General features: G+C 46.6%; 1 protein-coding gene across 4 annotated transcripts in view; it reads left to right on the top strand.

The window, feature by feature from the left end:
* Window positions 1–19,695, top strand: part of BBS9 (Bardet-Biedl syndrome 9) — an 853,332-nt gene that overhangs the window by 366,203 nt on the left and 467,434 nt on the right. The gene's annotated exons all lie outside the window — the stretch shown is intronic.

Below are 19,695 nucleotides of genomic sequence, written 5' to 3'. Positions count from 1 at the left end.
GTTTTTGAACTTGTCACTGACTTCTGATGAATGTGGTCCAGGTGACGTATAAGGGAGGATGTTCCTAGGTGGTTAACATCCTTACCCCTACTTATTACAGCTTGACAAAGGCAACACACGGCTTGACACCAGTTGTCCGCATTTCTGTTGAAATAATTCCACACCGAAGAGGTGATTTTTTTTGTATTTTAACCAGGCATGTCAATGGCCATATTCGTCCCACGGACAACAGGTGTTTCACCGGGTGCCTGACTTAAACAAACCACCTCACCATCAGAATCCTCCTTGTCAATTTCCTCCCCAGAGCCAGCAACACCCATATCCTCATCCTGGTGTACTTCAACAGTGACATCTTCAATTTGACTATCAGGAACTGGACTGCGGGTGCTCCTTCCAGCACTTGCAGGGGGTGTGCAAATGGTGGAAAGCGCAACCTCTTCCCGTCCAGTGTTGGGAAGGTCAGGCATCGCAACCGACACAATTGGACTCTCCTTGGGGATTTGTGATTTAGAAGAACGCACAGTTCTTTGCTGTGCTTTTGCCATCTTAACTCTTTTAAGTTTTCTAGCAGGAGGATGAGTGCTTCCATCCTCAGGTGAAGCTGAACCACTAGCCTTGAGCATAGGCCAGGGCCTCAGCCGTTCCTTGCCACTCCGTGTCGTAAATGGCACTTTGGCAAGTTTACGCTTCTCCTCAGACGATTTTGATTTAGATTTTTGGGTCATTTTACTGAGCTTTATTTTTTTGGATTTTACATGCTCTCTACTATGACATTGGGCATCGGCCTTGGCAGACGACGTTGATGGCATTTCATAGTCTCGGCCATGACTAGTGGCAGCAGCTTCAGCACGAGGTGGAAGTGGATCTTGATCTTTCCCTATTTTACCCTCCACATTTTTGTTCTCCATTTTTTAATGTGTGTAATTATATGCCAGTAATATATCAATAGCAATGGCCTACTACTATATATAGTGCGTACAACTGAAATGCACCACAGGTATGGATGGATAGTATACTTGATGACACAGAGGTAGGTAGAGCAGTGGCCTACTGTACCGTACTGCTATATGTTATATACTGGTGGACAGCAAACTGTGCAAAACTGAAATGCACCACAGGTATAGATGGATAGTATACTTGACGACACAGAGGTAGGTAGAGCAGTGGCCTACTGTACCATACTACTATATATTATATACTGGTGGACCGCAAACTGTGCAAAACTGAAATGCACCACAGGTATGGATGGATAGTATACTTGACGACACAGAGGTAGGTAGAGCAGTGGCCTACTGTACCGTACTGCTATATATTATATACTGGTGGACAGCAAACTGTGCAAAACTGAAATGCACCACAGGTATGGATGGATAGTATACTTGACGACACAGAGGTAGGTAGAGCAGTGGCCTACTGTACCGTACTGCTATATATTATATATGGTGGTCAGCAAACTGTGCAAAACTGAAATGCACCACAGGTATGGATGGATAGTATACTTGACGACACAGAGGTAGGTAGAGCAGTGGCCTACTGTAGCGTACTGCTATATATTATATACTGGTGGTCAACAAACTGTGCAAAACTGAAATGCACCACAGGTATGGATGGATAGTATACTTGACGACACAGAGGTAGGTAGAGCAGTGGCCTTCTGTACCGTACTGCTATATAGTATATACTGGTGGTCAGCAAACTGTGCAAAACTGAAATGCACCACAGGTATGGATGGATAGTATACTTGACGACACAGAGGTAGGTAGAGCAGTGGCCTTCTGTACCGTACTGCTATATATTATATACTGGTGGTCAGCAATCTGTGCAAAACTGAAATGCACCACAGGTATGGATGGATAGTATACTTGACGACACAGAGGTAGGTAGAGCAGTGGACTACTGTACCGTACTGCTATATATATAGTTATACTGATGGTCAGCAAAATTTCGCACTGTCCTCCTACTATATACTACAATGCAGCACAGATATGGAGCGTTTTTCAGGCAGATAACGTATAATACTGGTGGTCACTGGTCAGCAAAACTCTGCACTGTCCTCCTACTATGTAATACTGCTGGTCCCCAGTCCCCACAATAAAGCAATTAGCACACTGAGCACAGATATTTGCAGCACACTGAGCACAGTCAGATATGGAGCGTTTTTCAGGCAGAGAACGTAGATATTTGCACTTGCAGCACACTGAGCACAGATATTTGCAGCACAATTTGCAGCCCACTGAACATAGAAACTGAGAGGACGCCAGCCACGTCCTCTCACGCTCATCTCCAATGCACGAGTGAAAAGTGGCGGCAACGCGCAGCTCCTTATATAGAATACGAATCTCTCGAGAATCCGACCGCGGGATGATGACGTTCGGGCGCGCTCGGGTTAACCGAGCAAGGCGGGAGGATCCGAGTTGCTCGGACCCGTGAAAAAAAAAGGTGAAGTTCGGATCGTGAGCATCCGAACCCGCTCATCACTAATATATATATATATATATATATATATACACACACAAACACACATATATTATACAACACATACCACCGTATCCGCACATAGTATATGAAACTTGATCAATTTTATCAAAATGTTTCTTTCTTTAAGTGCTTGCATACTGTACCTTTATGATAGCACTATCTGAGGCTCGGTGATCAGCAGCAGCGAGCAGGACATGACATCCAGTCAGCAGCACTTGCACGATCAGTCACTCATCCGGTCGGCCAGCTGGGCAGCCCTCACGTAGATACAGTAAGTTCATGTTCGGCTGCTTAAAGGCGCGGTGATGAGGGTGGCACATATGACATTATACGCCATGCTACCACGCAGAGGCGGCGGCGGTGCTGTGTCACTATGCAGTGCAGGGGGGCTAGTACAGCTGCAGCCTACTGTGCGGCTGGGACGTGCGGTGAGGTAAATTTCTCAGGAGGCACTGGTTAGTACCAGAGCCAGATGTACACACAATATATGAGCCAAATGGTTCATGTGGGCATTATACACAGCAGTGACGTGCGGTGAGGTCAATGGCTGGGGAGGCACTGGCTTCTCCAGTACATCCCCAGCAGCACAAGAACACAAACCTCACCTCACTTTTTAGGAACAGCAGATACATTACGGTATATGGGGGGTCGGCTGGTACTGCAGCCATTGTGTATATACTGTGATTACAGGACAGACCCCAAAGTACCCAGACAGCAGCCAGAGCCAGCTCCAGGCCTACTAGAACCCTGAGTGAGATCATTTGAAGTGCCCCCTCTCCTCAATGTGCGCGCATTCGCTCCTATAATAGTGGGCATGGCCTCGCAACTATATATTATGAAATCAACTTATAAATGTATATACTGTATTATCAGCCCCCCTACACACACAATTGGCAGCATTATACATAATGCCCACAGTAGTGCTCCTTACACATAACGCCCCCAGCATAGTGCCAGATAAACATAATGCCCCCAGTGTAGTGCCAGACAAATGTAATGCCCCCAGAATAGTGCCAGTTACACGTAGTGCCCCCAGTATAGTGCCAGTTACACATAGCGCCCCCTGTAGTGCCAGTTACGTGTAGTGCCCCCTGTAGTGCCAGTAACACGTAGTGCCCCCTGTAGTGCCAGTTACATGTAATGCATCATATAGTGCCAGTTACACATAATGCGTCCTATAGTGCCAGTTACATGTATTGCCCTCCTGTAGTGCCAGTTACACGTAGTGCCCCCTGTAGTGCCAGTTACACGTAATGCATCCTGTAGTGCCAGTTACATGTATTGCCCCCCTGTTGTGCCAGTTACACGTAATGCATCCTGTAGTGCCAGTTACACATAGCGCCAATTACATGTAGTGCCAGTTACACGTAGTGCCCCCTGTCTCGGATGTGGGATGAGCTACCCCCCTTCCCACACTACTTCAAGTCACCTTCCCCCCACCCAGCCCCTCGCATCAGAGCCGCCGGCGGGAGAGTGCAGCAGGCCCGGTGCTGCTGCTCAGAGCCGGCCCTAGACAATTTGATGCCCTAGGCAAGATTTTTGTTGGTGCCTCCTAGCAAATAATCCCATCCCTCATCCCAGTATGCTGTGCACGGCCAGAGAGTTAGCCACAGCGGCTCACCGTCAACTTGAAGAGTGATGATTGATCTCATCACCTTTCATTTGAACTGATGACACCACTACTATGGGTCCCATCAGAGTTTCCCAAACTCCACCATTACAGTCCAGGTTTTCAGGATATCCATGCTTGAGCCCAGACAGTTAAGTCAGATCGACTGAGTTACTAACTAAGTCACCTGTTCTCAAGCATGGCTACTAACTCACCTTGTGTTCAAGCATGGCTATCCTTAAAACGTGGACTGGATGGCAGAGTATGCGAAACTCAGGTCTACATTAAAAAAGCTAGATCCAAATAAAAATACAGTACTTTGAAAATGCCAGACCCATACATATATTAAGAGAGCCAGATCCACATAAAAATACACAGAAAATACATGAACAAAAAAACAGATCCATATAAAACTACATAAAAAAAAAACTACATAAAAATACAGTTCAAAGTATAAAAGTTTGTGTGGTAACATGGTGGGGGACAGAATTTGTGGGGTGACCGACTGTGACCAGTGGGTAGATGTGTGGTGTGACCGGTTGTGAGCGGGTGACATATTGTGTGAGGTGGTAGTATGTGAACAGGAGTAGAGGATGTGGGGTAACAAGCTGTGACTGTGAGGTTTTGAGGTGATGTGCTGAGGCCGGGGGACAGAGGTGAATACATTATTGATCACGGGTGATGAGCTGTGATTGGGGACAATGCGTGTGGGTGACGGGTTGTGACCAGGAAACACAGGAATTTGTGTTTACTGACTGGGAGCCAGGTATGAGTCGAGAGAGGAGGGGGCGGAATACAATCAAAAATCCAATTTAACCCCTTTCACAGGTCCATTGCTGTCAGTGTATATATTACAGATAAAAGCATGCATGGGTGGTCTTCAGTATGCCAGCTGTTGGGATCCCGGCGCTCAGTATACCGGTACCGGAATCCCGACACCCGGTATATCGACACCTATTCTTCCTCTTGAGGGTCCACTACCCCCCTGGAGGGAGAATAAATAGCGTGGCAAGCACAGCGAGCCCGCAAGGGGCTCATTTGCGCTCACCCCGCTGTCCGCATGCCGGCGGTCGGGATCCCGGCGATGGTATGCTGGGCGCCGGGAGCCCAACCGCGGCAAACCATACGACACCCACATGCATATAGAAGAGCGAAAGGCCAACATACAGTACTGTATAATATGAAGGGGGGGGGTGTTACAGGGTGACAGACACACAAAGGTAGTGGGAACAGTGTGTCAAACATGGGGGGGCTAGGGGGTACAGTATGTCACACATACAGGGGTAGGGGGGTATAGGCGGTTACACATCAGGGTGAGGGGGGGTCACACACAAAGTTACCAGGTTACTCACCGTGCTGTGTCTAATCAACCTCGGGATGAGCTGCACTGCTGCGGGGTGTGATTGAGGGAGGCCTGCGGAGTGCGGACCCAGGTACAGCTCAGAGGAGGTCGGCAGATGGAGGACCTACATTGGACGCGGTGGCTGGCTGACTGCACAGTCAGACTCCGCAAAGGCTGCTGCATCTAGGCATATGTAGTGCAGAAGCCCTCCCCCAGGACCAGCGGCCATATTTGTTAATGGCAGCCGGCCCAGTTAGTGTTAGTGGCAGCCTGCCCTCCCCCCCACCCTACTCTGGCATGGCAGGCAGGTAGGTATTGCCAGCCATGCACCCCCCTGCTGCCGGCTCAGGTCAGCTTAATGAGCGGCCTCCCTAACAGAGCGGCATGTTTAATTTGCAGCCTCTCCGGTGCTCCCTCCCGCTGCAGGCTCAGCTCAGCTGTGTGAGCTGTCCTGCCGGCTGCTGCCCGATCTCAATAGAGACCAATAGAGACAGGCAGCGCAAATTCAGCAATCGCCGGCGGGTGCCCCTGCACAGATAAACTTCCACAGAGCCGGAACCCTAGGCAGCGCAAATGCAGCAGTCATCGGCGGGGGCCCCACCTGAGAGGAGGAGGAGAGTGCCGGCCGCCGATGCTCTGAGCTTCCCGCCGCATCCTCTGTGCCCATTGTCATAGATTAAATGATGCTCTCCCGCTCCCCAGTGCTGACGGCTACGTCTGAGGGGTAACGGTGATCACCGGGTGCCGGCAACTGCAGGCGACTGCAGGCTCCCACCAACAGCAGCAGGTGAGGAGGAGTCAGGGGAAGGGGATAATAATTATTGGCAGCTCCGAGACCCTTATCCCGCCGCCGCTTACCGGTGATTGGACAGCGGATCCAGCACTGGATCCGCTGTCCAATCACATGTGCCTCGCTGACAGGGATGTGCTTCTTGTCAGCGAGGCACTTTTATAAGTGCCGCTTTTTACAGTTTTTTCAATGGGCTTTTATAGCCCAGTGCTAGGCCTCGCCCCCCCTCTCTATCTCATTCTCATTGACTACGGGAGGCACTGCTATAAGTGCCTCCCAAACAACTTTAATTAGTTACAATGATTAGAATAATATAAAGAGGATACTTATGACACAGAATATGTGTCATAAGTATCTTCTTTGTATTATCTTAATCATTAATGACTGGGGAATGACAGGGGAGGCACTGCCTCCCCTGACTGCACGTCCCTGTTACACAGGTGCAGAGGTATAAACTCCTAGAAATGTGGTGAGTTTTGATCAGAGATGGGTGGAAAAGATAAGCAGGTGAGGCAGCCATAGACTTTTTACTCCAGAGATTTGACTACAAAATTGATCAGAATAATAGAAAGAAGATATTTTTAACATATTCTTTCTATTTTTCATATACTTTATCCAGTCAAAACTCTGGCACAAACGTTAGTATGACAGGAAAGGCTCTGCCTCACCTGCCTCACCCCACCGCACATCACTGCTGTGCGGCCATGTATCTGGTAGTGTTTGAAATTAAACGCCGCCAGGGTTTAAGTGGACAGGGCCTCGGGTAGCTGCTGGCCGGAATGCTGTAGAGTAGCAGGAATTTTATTTCCCTGTCTACAGCAGATGGCCTATTTTGATGGTGAGCCTGGAGCTGCAGCTCCATCAGCCCCATTGTTAATCCTGCCCTGGGTACAGGACCCATCAGATGACAGTCCTGCTTATCTGTATTGTTGTTTGTGTGGTTCAACATGGTTAATTATATTTTCTTAGATCCTTCAAATGAAATATTTGAAATTCATACAAAATAAGAGAAATACTGTAGTATTTTGAGAAAAATGGTGATTTAACTTATTTCCATACCAATTGCCTACTTTAAAAATAAAATTCTTTGTGGCTTATTTGGTAGATAGTGTTATCTTCTTATAATTTAATGTGTCTGTGTTTTTGTCACATCAGACTCAAAGGGGTATATTCAATTAAAGTCGGATCCATTCCGACAGTCATTTGTCGGAATGGATCCGACCTGGGCTATTCAATGACATCTCAATTCGACTTTAAAAAAAGTTGAATTGAGATGCGGGAGGGGAGACGGGGGAGAACAGCGCTACAGCTGCTATAGCGCTGCTCTCCCCGTCTGCCCCCCCCCCAGTCTCTCTGCCTCTTCCCGTCCTTCCCTGCATCACAGCCGCCTCTCATGGCCGTGTCCACCCGACTCCAGTAAGCGAGGTCTCGCTTGGTGGAGCCGGGTGGACGCTGCTGTGAGCGGCAGCTGTGACATCCTCCAGCGCTGCTCACCCCGTCCCCGCCTCGGCTCTCCCCGTCTCCGGCGCTGCTCTCCCCATCTCACTTCGACTTTTTTTTAAAGTTGAACTGAGATGGTCGAAAAGGGGGACAAAACCTGACGGTTTTGGCCCCGTTTTCCACACAAGCACGCGGATCGGCAGCTATTCCGACAATCCATGTGCTTTTCGACAAGTTGAATTCATCGACTTGTCGAAAAATTTGGGGTTATATTGAATGGGTCGGAACCCCTTCCGACCTAAAAAGTCGAAAACTGCCATCTTTTCGACAGACGGCAGCTTTCGACTTCAATTGAATATACCCCAAAAAGTGATAGAGAAATAGCAACATAGTACAGTGGTTTTTATTTTTATTTTAATTGAAAAACAAGATTAAAAATGTGTTCAGAATGATACTTGAAACTTGATCTCTGCAATGGATGATGCCAAAGATTCCACAGGGTGGTGCAAATTTACATGGTTACTTTCAAAGTGAAGGGATTCAAGTGTTTAGTGAAGTTGATACTGTATCCCACAATGGTGTCCGGATGATAGATGTCTAGTTAGACAGTCAATAGATAGACACCATATGTTAGGCAGACATTAGGTCGACAGGGTCAAAAGGTCGACATTAAAAAAGGTAGACAATACAAAAGGTCGACAGGGTCAAAAGTTTGATATGAAAGTGGTTGACATATAAAGGTAGACTTTTTTTTACATGCTTTTGGACTATTTCATACCTTCTCTATCCATGTCGGCATAGAGCTGGCTATAAACCTGAGCCCGAAGTGTGGCGAGCAAAGCAAGTCCCGTGAGGGTATGCCTTTCTACAATTGGGGGTCCCAGATGACAAAACTATCCACACAAACCACAAAAAATGCAAAAAACATGGTGTCTACCTTTTTTTGTGTCGACCATTTGTATTGTCTACCTTTTTCATGTCAACCATTTGACCCTGTTGACCTAATGTCTGTCTAACGTGGTGTCTATCTATTGACTGTCTAACTAGACACTGTCTATCTATCATCACACACCTCTCACAATATAGGGAGATCTCACAATATAGGCCATCATTCTGCTTCAGTTGCAGTTTTGCTATTTCAGCAAAACTGCAACTGGCTGTAATCGCATGCTGGGGGGCGCCCCGCATGCAAATACCCAAATGCAAAATTGCGATCGCATAGCTGATTTGTGGAAGCCCCCCTGTCTCGAAGGCAGGCACAGGGTGGCCATCTTTCGGGTCGCAGCGGCAGCCCCAAACCCACACCCATTTCCCATGCTTTTATTTAGTGCAAGTTTTTAGAAGTGGAGATGTTGCCATAGCAACCAGTCATATTCTAGCTATTATCTTCTAGAGGAATTATATGTAGAATCTGATTGATTGCTATAGGAAACATAACTTCTAAAAGCCCAAGCTTTTGTACCCCATCAACTTCAATAACTGAGTATTCACTTACTGCCTAATGTAGCCCACCACTTGACAGGCACCATTGTAATTAGATAATGATATCAGTGTTATTCCCTTCACCTGTTAGTGTTTTAATGTTATGGCTATATATATAATCTAATTTGTAATCCATACTTCAGCAATGAGGCATAGCAAAGACCAGCACACCAAGCTTTAAGTTTAAACTCAATATATTGTGAAGCAAGCGACATTACCACAGGGATATGGATGGTGTAATGGTTAGCATTACTGCCTCACAACACTGAGGTCATGGGTTCGATTCCCACCATGGCTCTAACTGTGTGGAGTTTGTATATTCTCGCCGTACTTGCGTCTTCCTCTGGGTACTCCGATTTTCTCCCACAATCCATAAATATACTGGTAAATTAATTGAATTCCAACAAAATGAACCCTAGTATGAATGTTTGTGCATGTACATGTGATAGGGAATATAGATTGTAAGCTCCACTGGGGGCAGGGACTGATGTGAATGGCCAAATATTCTCGGTAAAGTGCTGAGGAATATAAATAACTGGTAATAATAAATAAATCACAGCAGTATGGAGTAACACCTAATTTCGGAGCTGACATGCACCTTCCTCATGGTCTCCAGTTTGGCATGCTAGTCTTTTCTATGCCTCCTTGCTAAATTATGGATTACAAATTGGACTACAAATACCATTTGACTTCGCACCCATTTTATATGCTGGATTTGTGGCAAGTGCTTTTTTTGGGTGTTTCGCTCTTTTGTATATTTTATATAAAATATATATAAGAAAATGTGTTCCAGAATACTTTGATAAGAAGGTAGTTTATTAAATAGCGGCACAGAAAAAAAGATATTTTTGTGTTTGATCAATTAGGTGACATATACTTAACTAAAAAAATAAATATAACTTGCCATGTAACATACATTAAAACTGACTCCCATTTTTACAATATATACCTGGTTTGTAATTACCAAAGTTATGCGGATTCCCAGAAAAGTAGGGTTGGAATGGTAGGGTGTGCACTGGGGTGTGGCCCACTTTTGTTTCCATTTATTTATGAATGTTGTGATTTATGCAAAAATCCCAAGAATGTTTTTATAATTGCAGATATCTCCTCCCTCACCGTTGCTGGAGTCACGTTAAACAGCCCTTCTTGTCGTGCCTAGTCATGAGCATGTTTACGAACGCCGAGTGTCTTTTTGTGTATTTTTCCCAAACAAATTCATCGCTATGCGAATAAGGCACATAAGCAGATTCTGCTCATCAGATTGATGATGACAAGACACTTTTTTGGGGGGAAAAGATGCTCAGCGCTGGTTTAGTCACACAGGAGTTGGCAGTTCTCATACACCCTGTGTGCTGCGACACATTATGTACAGAGGCTAGATGAGGAAGGACGCATCTGTAATTATTTTTAACTATGGAAATTGTACTTAAAATGGTTTAAAAATGTTCTTGCTGTTATTATCTGAGGGCCTGAGATGGACAACGTACACATCGTTGCTGCGTCTTTGGATGCATCAGCGATGTGTAAAAATGCTAATGCAGCTGTTGGCTCCTGAGAAAAAAAGATGTATCCTGCTAGCATCTGCAAGCCTAGTGCTCTGTCTGAAGACAGTTCATCAGACCACTATTGCGACCAATGGCCGAGATGGTCGCAGCCCCCAGCCATCTGAGTAAGCCTCTGCTTATTTAGAAAGGCTAGCGGAACTGTTCAGCCAGGACCAGGAAGTCTGTGACATGCTCCTGTGTTCAGGAACGCTGGCCAACCCTGCCCATCCCCACCCCCTAACTCCGGCAGCCTGTCAATCAGTCTGCAGCCCAGGGACATTGCGTGCGATCACACAGGACCTGTTCTGCACATGCACAGTCTAGCCACCATTGGAGATGTACATAAACCATTGAGTTAGCGTATATCTCTGAATGAGGCGCTGAGTCAATGGTTTCTGCCTTGATATTCAATTACTGGAATAGGTGACAATATGTTTACTTTACATCTAAGTATATGAAGTTAATATTGTCTTGCATAAGCAATGAGAAAGGTCCCAATCTGATTTCCACCCAGCTAGAAAAATTGAAAGAAGAAAAAAATATAATTTATTTAATGTACTGTAAACCTGAATGACTTTCGGACAAAGTACTAAGAATACAAATACAACATTTTAAAACTAATGAAATGCTAGAAACCTTGAGAGTTTTTTGTTAAATGTGTGCTTCCTTAAGAGTATGACAAAATAGATTGCGCTACAGTTTCAGTTCTGGAAATTAAATTTACAAACAAAAAAACAAAACAAGTATTCAAACGTAACAGATTGGTGCTATAAGATCTGGTTTATTGCATGCTGCTTTAGATCATGTTATCATTCTTTTGACTTCTACAATACAATGTCCTTTTATAACTAAATTATCACAAACATGAAGAGTGCCAAACTGCAAAGCAGTGTATACTGGCAAGGTAATGTGTTTATGTTTCTGGGAGGCTTATACAAAGTAATAGAACACAAGGTGTTCCCAGCATTATGTTCAGAAGCCTATGTACTGCAGTGTTTAGGTATCCAACCATCAACAGATATATAATGGGATTCTTGTCACATAGATAAATGTTTTCATTTTGTTTTAAGCTTGTTGACCATTCTTAAGGGAAAAGATCATACTGTATTTTTATAGAATATGATGTGGCTTATAAAGAGGGCTTTACATATCTACTAAGGGTTATTTTCTAACAGAGCTCAATTGTTCAACAAACAAGCAGCTTTTAGCTTTGTTCTGTACGACACAAGTTGGGCAATGAAAATAACTTTTTGTGGATGCTACAAACTTGTATTGTGTAACTTGTTCATGCATTTTGGGATTTTGTTGCTGTTACAATAACTTTGTATTTTTTCCACCTTAGCTAAAGTATAGTGAGATTTGTCTTGAGAAAAATATCCTACATGAGTTTCATTTATAAGATATGAGTCTATTAATTTTATAGTTTAAAGAGATTTTCTACTTAGTCCACTAAAGACATATGCTCTTACCTACTATACAACCAAGTTTAGGGTGGTTTCTCACTGACATTAAGCAGTCTCCTGGCATGTTACACAGTTGATCTTGTTTGACATGTGTGCAACCAGTGCTTGCATATGCTTTCCGGATTAAGGAATATATAACCCGTCAGGTCATTTGGAGCGAACTGCTTCACTGCTGAAGAAGTCCAGAGTGAGGATTATCAATCCTGCTATGGATGTGACTGGGCATTGGTATACAGCTCTGCATGCTCTTGCCAACAATGTATGCAGTGCAAAAAATGACTGCTGCTGTCTGAAAGAGACTCCAGACAAGGTTTAGCATGCAAGGAGCTCAGGTGGGCAGGTGGAAACGCTGGGAGAATAGGCAAATATCCCGAGATCTCAACTTGGAGGAGAGGTAGATATAACTTGGCAGGTGATTAATTATTTTGATAGGCAACAATTTTATATCTGTGAGCATCTGTGTCTGCTGCACCATAGGACTGCATATACAAATTCTGACTCAGTCGCACACAGATATGTGTTGCATATAAAAAATAATCAGTGCAGTCTTGTAAGCAGTTTTGTCACATCCAGTTGTGATTTTTGGAATTATTTAACCAGTCACTAGCTACAGGAGTAGTTCCAGAGGACTAGAAAATAGCATAGGTTTCCCACTGCACAAACGTGGAAGCAAGGAACTATTAACCAGTGAGCCTTACATCAGTAGTAGAAAAATTGATGGAAACACTATTAAAAGTAAGAACTGTGGAATATCTCAAATCCAGAAATTTATATGATCCCAGACAGCATGGACTTACCGGGGAAAGGTCATGCGAAACAAATCTTCTTTACTTCTTTGATTGGGTGACTAAAATAATGTCATGACTGAGGTTTTTGTGAACCCGGTGTAGTGAAGTCTGTGCGGGCGACTGGAGGATTATGTGAATACTACCACTGACCTGGTTTGGAAATGCTGTGGACTCTGGGTTTCCTCCGGTGACTGGGAAGAGGAACCGCAGCAGAGATGGCCGAATCTAGGTTCTCCTCATGCAGGATTAGGTCGGCAGACAGGAGGCATGCTGAAGGTCTCCTGAAAGACAGAACTGGAAAGGCACTGATGAATCAGTGAAGAATACCAGGTATAATTGTGCTAAAGGGCACGGGGTGCTTGGAGACACTGAGGTGCTTGCGGACACTGAGGTGCTTGCGGACACTGAGGTGCTTGGAGACACTGAGGTGCTTGCGGACACTGAGGTGCTTGCGGACACTGAGGTGCTTGCGGACACTGAGGTGCTTGGGGACACTGAGGTGCTTGGGGACACTGAGGTGCTTGGAGACACTGAGGTGCGTGGAGGCACTGAGGTGCGTGGAGGCACTGGGGTGCGTAGAGACACTGGGGTGCGTAGGGGTGCTGAGGCACGGAGGTGCTGGAAGCACGGAGATGCTGAGGCACGGAGGTACTGAGGCACGGAGGTACTGAGGCACGGAGGTGCTGTGGCACGGAGGTACTGAGGCACGGAGGTACTGAGGCACGGAGGTGCTGGAAGCACGGAGGTGCTGGAAGCACGGAGGTGCTGAGGCACTGAGGCACGGAGATGCTGAGGCACTGAGGTGCTGAGGCACGGAGATGCTGAGTCACGGAGATGCTGAGGTGCTGGAAGCACGGAGGTGCTGAGGCACTGAGGCACGGAGATGCTGAGGCACTGAGGTGCTGAGGCACGGAGATGCTGAGTCACGGAGATGCTGAGGTGCTGGAAGCACGAAGGTGCTGAGGCACTGAGATGCTGAGGCACTGAGATGCTGGAAGCACGAAGATGCTGAGGCACGAGGTACTGAGCCCTGGAGATCCCAACTACAACAGTAGTAAAACTGAAATACGACAGCTGTGGTTTTCAGTGGAGAACACGGAATTCAGTACTGTGCCTTTAAGACGAAACATTGCAGCTGTACCTTTACATTGAGACTCAGGGAAATGGTGAAATCAAATGGCAACACACAAATAAACCAAACGGTAACAAGGGAACAGAGTTTCCACAGGAACTTAGGTACAAAGGTTACCTTTAGGGAGCTCAGCTTAAGACCCACACAAGGCTGTATGTGACACAAGGAACTGGCCCAGATTCCAACTCAGCCTCCTGATTTATACTTCCTGGTCCTTGATGATTGGTGGGCAGGATTAGGTGATGTCACTGTCATGCGACTACTCTAGCCAAGGCTGTGATGTAGAATGAGGCCTAGCAGGCCAAGAGAACACTGAAGCCTGGACTTCTGCAAAACACAGGATGCTTGCTTTTAGATTACTGAATTCAGCCTCACACAGGAGATCACCACAGGTGGAGCTGATTACCTATTACCTCTCAGGCAGAGAACTCAGGAAAACTGACAAGCTGTTTAACTCCGTGAGTGAAAAGACACAGGATCCAGGACAGATGGCAGGGGTAAGTCACCAAATATAAAACCTACAGTCAGGATTGTGACAGTATCCCCCTCTTCAAGGGTGGACTCCGGACACCCATCTTGAATCTTAGAGGAACTTGAGAAATTCATACAGAAGAATTTAGGACCTTCGTTGATGCAGATTCCAAAGGTTTAGGACTAAATTCTTTAACTACAGCGTTACTGAAAGTCTGTAAGTCATGGAACACAGGATCATTACTCTCAAAGAGCATGTTGGCCCACTCCAAAGCTCTTCCTCTGAATGCCAGGAACAGATATCGAGTAACGTTGGAAAGAGTTACTGCACCTGAAGGATCAGACTCCATCCGAGAGAGAAATTGTTCAACCAGAGCGGCATATTGCAATAAATCTCCATCAAAGTAAATAGGTGGAAAACCATCAGACGAAAGCTTAGAGGATGAAACTGAAGAAAGCTTTGGCTGGACGAGTAGGACTGGATTGGATCCGAGGATACTTGGATTGGCTGGAGCCAAAGGAGACGGACCAGGCTGGTCCTGGAGTATTGCTGGACCGGCTGGAACCGGGACGGACTGACCAGGCGGAGCCTGGAGTATTGCTGGACCGGCTGGAACCGGGACGGACTGACCAGGCGGAGCCTGGAGTATTGCTGGACCGGCTGGAACCGGGACGGACTGACCAGGCTGGGCCTGGAGTATTGCTGGACCGGCTGGAACCGGGACGGACTGACCAGGCAGAACCTGGAGTATTACTGGACCGGCTGGAACCGGGACGGACTGACCAGGCGGAGCCTGGAGTATTGCTGGACCGGCTGGAACCGGGACGGACTGACCAGGCTGGGCCTGGAGTATTGCTGGACCGGCTGGAACCGGGACGGACTGACCAGGCAGGGCCTGGAATATTGCTGGACCGGCTGGAACCGGGACGGGCTGAGCCCTTTCTTCACAGGGCTGGGCTGAGGCAAGAGCCCCCACTTCACGGGGCTGGGCTGAGGCAAGAGCCCCCTCTTCACGGGGCTGGGCTGAGGCAAGAGCCCCCTCTTCACGGGGCTGGGCTGAGGCAAGAGCCCCCTCTTCACGGGGCTGGGCTGAGGCAAGAGCCCCCTCTTCACGGGGCTGGGCTGAGGCAAGAGCCCCCTCTTCACGGGGCTGGGCAGCACTCTGTAGAATCTCTGGCTGGGCAGCACTCTGTAGAATCTCTGGCTGGGCAGCACTCTGTAGAATCTCTGGCTGGGCAGCACTCTGTAGAATCTCTGGCTGGGCAGCACTCTGTAGAATCTCTGGCTGGGCAGCACTCTGTAGAATCTCTGGCTGGGCAGCACTCTGTAGAATCTCTGGCTGGGCAGCACTCTGTAGAATCTCTGGCTGGGCAGCACTCTGAAGACTCTCTGGGGCTGGACGCTCTGAAGACGCCCCTCCTGGGGCTGGACGCTCTGAAGACGCCCCTCCTGGGGCTGGACGCTCTGAAGACGCCCCTCCTGGGGCTGGACGCTCTGAAAACGCCCCTCCTGGGGCTGGACGCTCTGAAAACGCCCCTCCTGGGTCTGTGGACACGGACTCCTCTGTGACTGTAAATGGCTTGAACATTCTTCTCTGGACACCCAACTTGGGATAAGGTCTTTTAACCACCGGACCCCAGTCATAAATTTGAGTCTCTCTCAGAAGAGTAGCCTTCTTGATACCCCCGTCAGCAGCAGAAGGATCGGATACTGTGGATGACTTGTAGATATGAGCACTATGATACTGAGATTTGTCACTATTACCTGGCTTGCGAAGAATGCAGTCTTTAACAAAATGACCAGAATTTCCACAGTAAAGACAGAGATGTAGCTCCTTACGCCGCTGACGTTCAGCTTCAGAGAGCTTGGGCCGTGGATAGCTCTGATGAAAAACTTTCCCTTGCGCAGAGGAAGAGACTTTATTAACTGGATGGGACAAAACAGGATCAACAACGTTGGTAGTATTCCTGAGGAGATCAGGCATCACAGAGAGAATACTAGGCAAAAGTTCTTGTAACTGTAGTAACATCTGGTAGAAAATCTGCAGTTGGTCAGGAGTCTTAGAGCAGAAGGTCATAGAATCTCTGGAGGACGAATTCCGCTGCAGACACTGTGCCAATCGATGCTGAGTCGACTCCAGACCTTCCAAGCGTCCTGCAATATTGCTTAGGAGGTCATGCGTCAGACTAACACTTTCGGCCGGGTCCATGTGGCCAGTTCCTACTGTCATGACTGAGGTTTTTGTGAACCCGGTGTAGTGAAGTCTGTGCGGGCGACTGGAGGATTATGTGAATACTACCACTGACCTGGTTTGGAAATGCTGTGGACTCTGGGTTTCCTCCGGTGACTGGGAAGAGGAACCGCAGCAGAGATGGCCGAATCTAGGTTCTCCTCATGCAGGATTAGGTCGGCAGACAGGAGGCATGCTGAAGGTCTCCTGAAAGACAGAACTGGAAAGGCACTGATGAATCAGTGAAGAATACCAGGTATAATTGTGCTAAAGGGCACGGGGTGCTTGGAGACACTGAGGTGCTTGCGGACACTGAGGTGCTTGCGGACACTGAGGTGCTTGGGGACACTGAGGTGCTTGCGGACACTGAGGTGCTTGCGGACACTGAGGTGCTTGCGGACACTGAGGTGCTTGCGGACACTGAGGTGCTTGCGGACACTGAGGTGCTTGGGGACACTGAGGTGCTTGGGGACACTGAGGTGCTTGGGGACACTGAGGTGCGTGGAGGCACTGAGGTGCGTGGAGGCACTGAGGTGCGTGGAGGCACTGGGGTGCGTAGAGACACTGGGGTGCGTAGGGGTGCTGAGGCACGGAGGTGCTGGAAGCACGGAGATGCTGAGGCACGGAGGTACTGAGGCACGGAGGTACTGAGGCACGGAGGTGCTGTGGCACGGAGGTGCTGTGGCACGGAGGTGCTGAGGCACGGAGGTGCTGGAAGCACGGAGGTGCTGGAAGCACAGAGGTGCTGAGGCACTGAGGCACGGAGATGCTGAGGCACTGAGGTGCTGAGGCACGGAGATGCTGAGTCACGGAGATGCTGAGGTGCTGGAAGCACGGAGGTGCTGAGGCACTGAGGCACGGAGATGCTGAGGCACTGAGGTGCTGAGGCACGGAGATGCTGAGTCACGGAGATGCTGAGGTGCTGGAAGCACGAAGGTGCTGAGGCACTGAGATGCTGAGGCACTGAGATGCTGGAAGCACGAAGATGCTGAGGCACGAGGTACTGAGCCCTGGAGATCCCAACTACAACAGTAGTAAAACTGAAATACGACAGCTGTGGTTTTCAGTGGAGAACACGGAATTCAGTACTGTGCCTTTAAGACGAAACATTGCAGCTGTACCTTTACATTGAGACTCAGGGAAATGGTGAAATCAAATGGCAACACACAAATAAACCAAACGGTAACAAGGGAACAGAGTTTCCACAGGAACTTAGGTACAAAGGTTACCTTTAGGGAGCTCAGCTTAAGACCCACACAAGGCTGTATGTGACACAAGGAACTGGCCCAGATTCCAACTCAGCCTCCTGATTTATACTTCCTGGTCCTTGATGATTGGTGGGCAGGATTAGGTGATGTCACTGTCATGTGACTACTCTAGCCAAGGCTGTGATGTAGAATGAGGCCTAGCAGGCCAAGAGAACACTGAAGCCTGGACTTCTGCAAAACACAGGATGCTTGCTTTTAGATTACTGAATTCAGCCTCACACAGGAGATCACCACAGGTGGAGCTGATTACCTATTACCTCTCAGGCAGAGAACTCAGGAAAACTGACAAGCTGTTTAACTCCGTGAGTGAAAAGACACAGGATCCAGGACAGATGGCAGGGGTAAGTCACCAAATATAAAACCTACAGTCAGGATTGTGACAAATAATAGATCACCTAATGTTCTGTATTTAGCATATTTAGTCTTTAGTAAGGATTTTGACGAGGACCCACATTGCAAACTGCTAAATACATTTAAAAGGTTGGGTTTGGATTTTAAGAGGGTGGAATGGAAGAACTTGGTTGCATGACAGGGAACAGAGGGCTGTAGTAAGTAGAGTGCAGGTGACTTAAAGGCAACTAAGCAATGTAACAAAGCAATGGGAAAGCCAAGTCAGATGCTTGGCTGCGTAGGGAGAAAAATCAGTAGCAGAAAGATAAAGGTAATAATCCCACTGAAAGTTTTTAATATGTATAGTTTGGAGAAGAGAAAGACGAGTCATGATAGAAACTTTCAAATATATCAAGCGTTTTAACAAGGTACAGAAGGGAGACATTCTTCCAACGAAAGAAGTATTAGAACAAGAGGAAACATGTTGAAACTGTAAGGTGGTAGCTTCAAAGGAAACTTGAGGAAATATTACTTTTCAGAAAGGGTAAAAGGGTGGAAAAGTGGAATAGCCTCCCATCAGAGGTGGTAGATGCCTTGACAGCAAAGCTATTTAAACATGCTTGGGATACACATAAGAATATTCTTACAAAGAACTAAGGGTCAAATAGGCTTCAGGTTACCACAAGGAAAAAAAAAAGGGTCAGATTAGTGGTTCTAGCTGCCATCAAATTCTGTTTCTATGAGAAGACTTTTGTTTTAAACAAATTCTGTTTCTATGAAAAAGACTTTTGCTTTAACAAACTTAACTGCAATTCTTTTTCTTTTTTTTATTTACATTTACATGAATTGACATCTTTGGTTAGTACATAGGAGATACCTGTGTACATTTTTTTTATGGAGTATCTTTTAGAAAAGTTTCACTTTGAACTTTCATCAGTGGCACTTCTTGATCGGATATTGGTGGCTAAAAGAATGAATATCAAATGTTTGAATTAAAGCAATTAGATCTCATTCCTAGAAGGCAGTAATGCAGTATTATGTGATAAGCTGGAACACAAAATGGGACAGAGCACTTTATATTTGTCTTGTCTCAACAATAAAATATAACTTTTATTAAAATAAATTATACATTTTAATATTAAATCAACTACAAAGTGCACCAATTAATGTCTCTCTCTCTCTCTCTCTCTCTCTCTCTCTCTCTCTCTATGTCTCATTTGTTTCCATGTAAAATAAAGACTTATGTTTGCATCCCTGAATACTGACAGAAACAGCACTTGAAAAACTATATTTAAAAGTTGTAACAATACAATCACTATAATTATTT

The sequence above is a fragment of the Pseudophryne corroboree genome, chromosome 5 (assembly GCF_028390025.1).
Source record: "Pseudophryne corroboree isolate aPseCor3 chromosome 5, aPseCor3.hap2, whole genome shotgun sequence".
NCBI classification, from domain to species: domain Eukaryota; kingdom Metazoa; phylum Chordata; class Amphibia; order Anura; family Myobatrachidae; genus Pseudophryne; species Pseudophryne corroboree.
The sequence above is the reverse complement of the archived record's forward strand: the minus strand, read 5'-3'. Positions and strand labels throughout refer to the sequence as shown.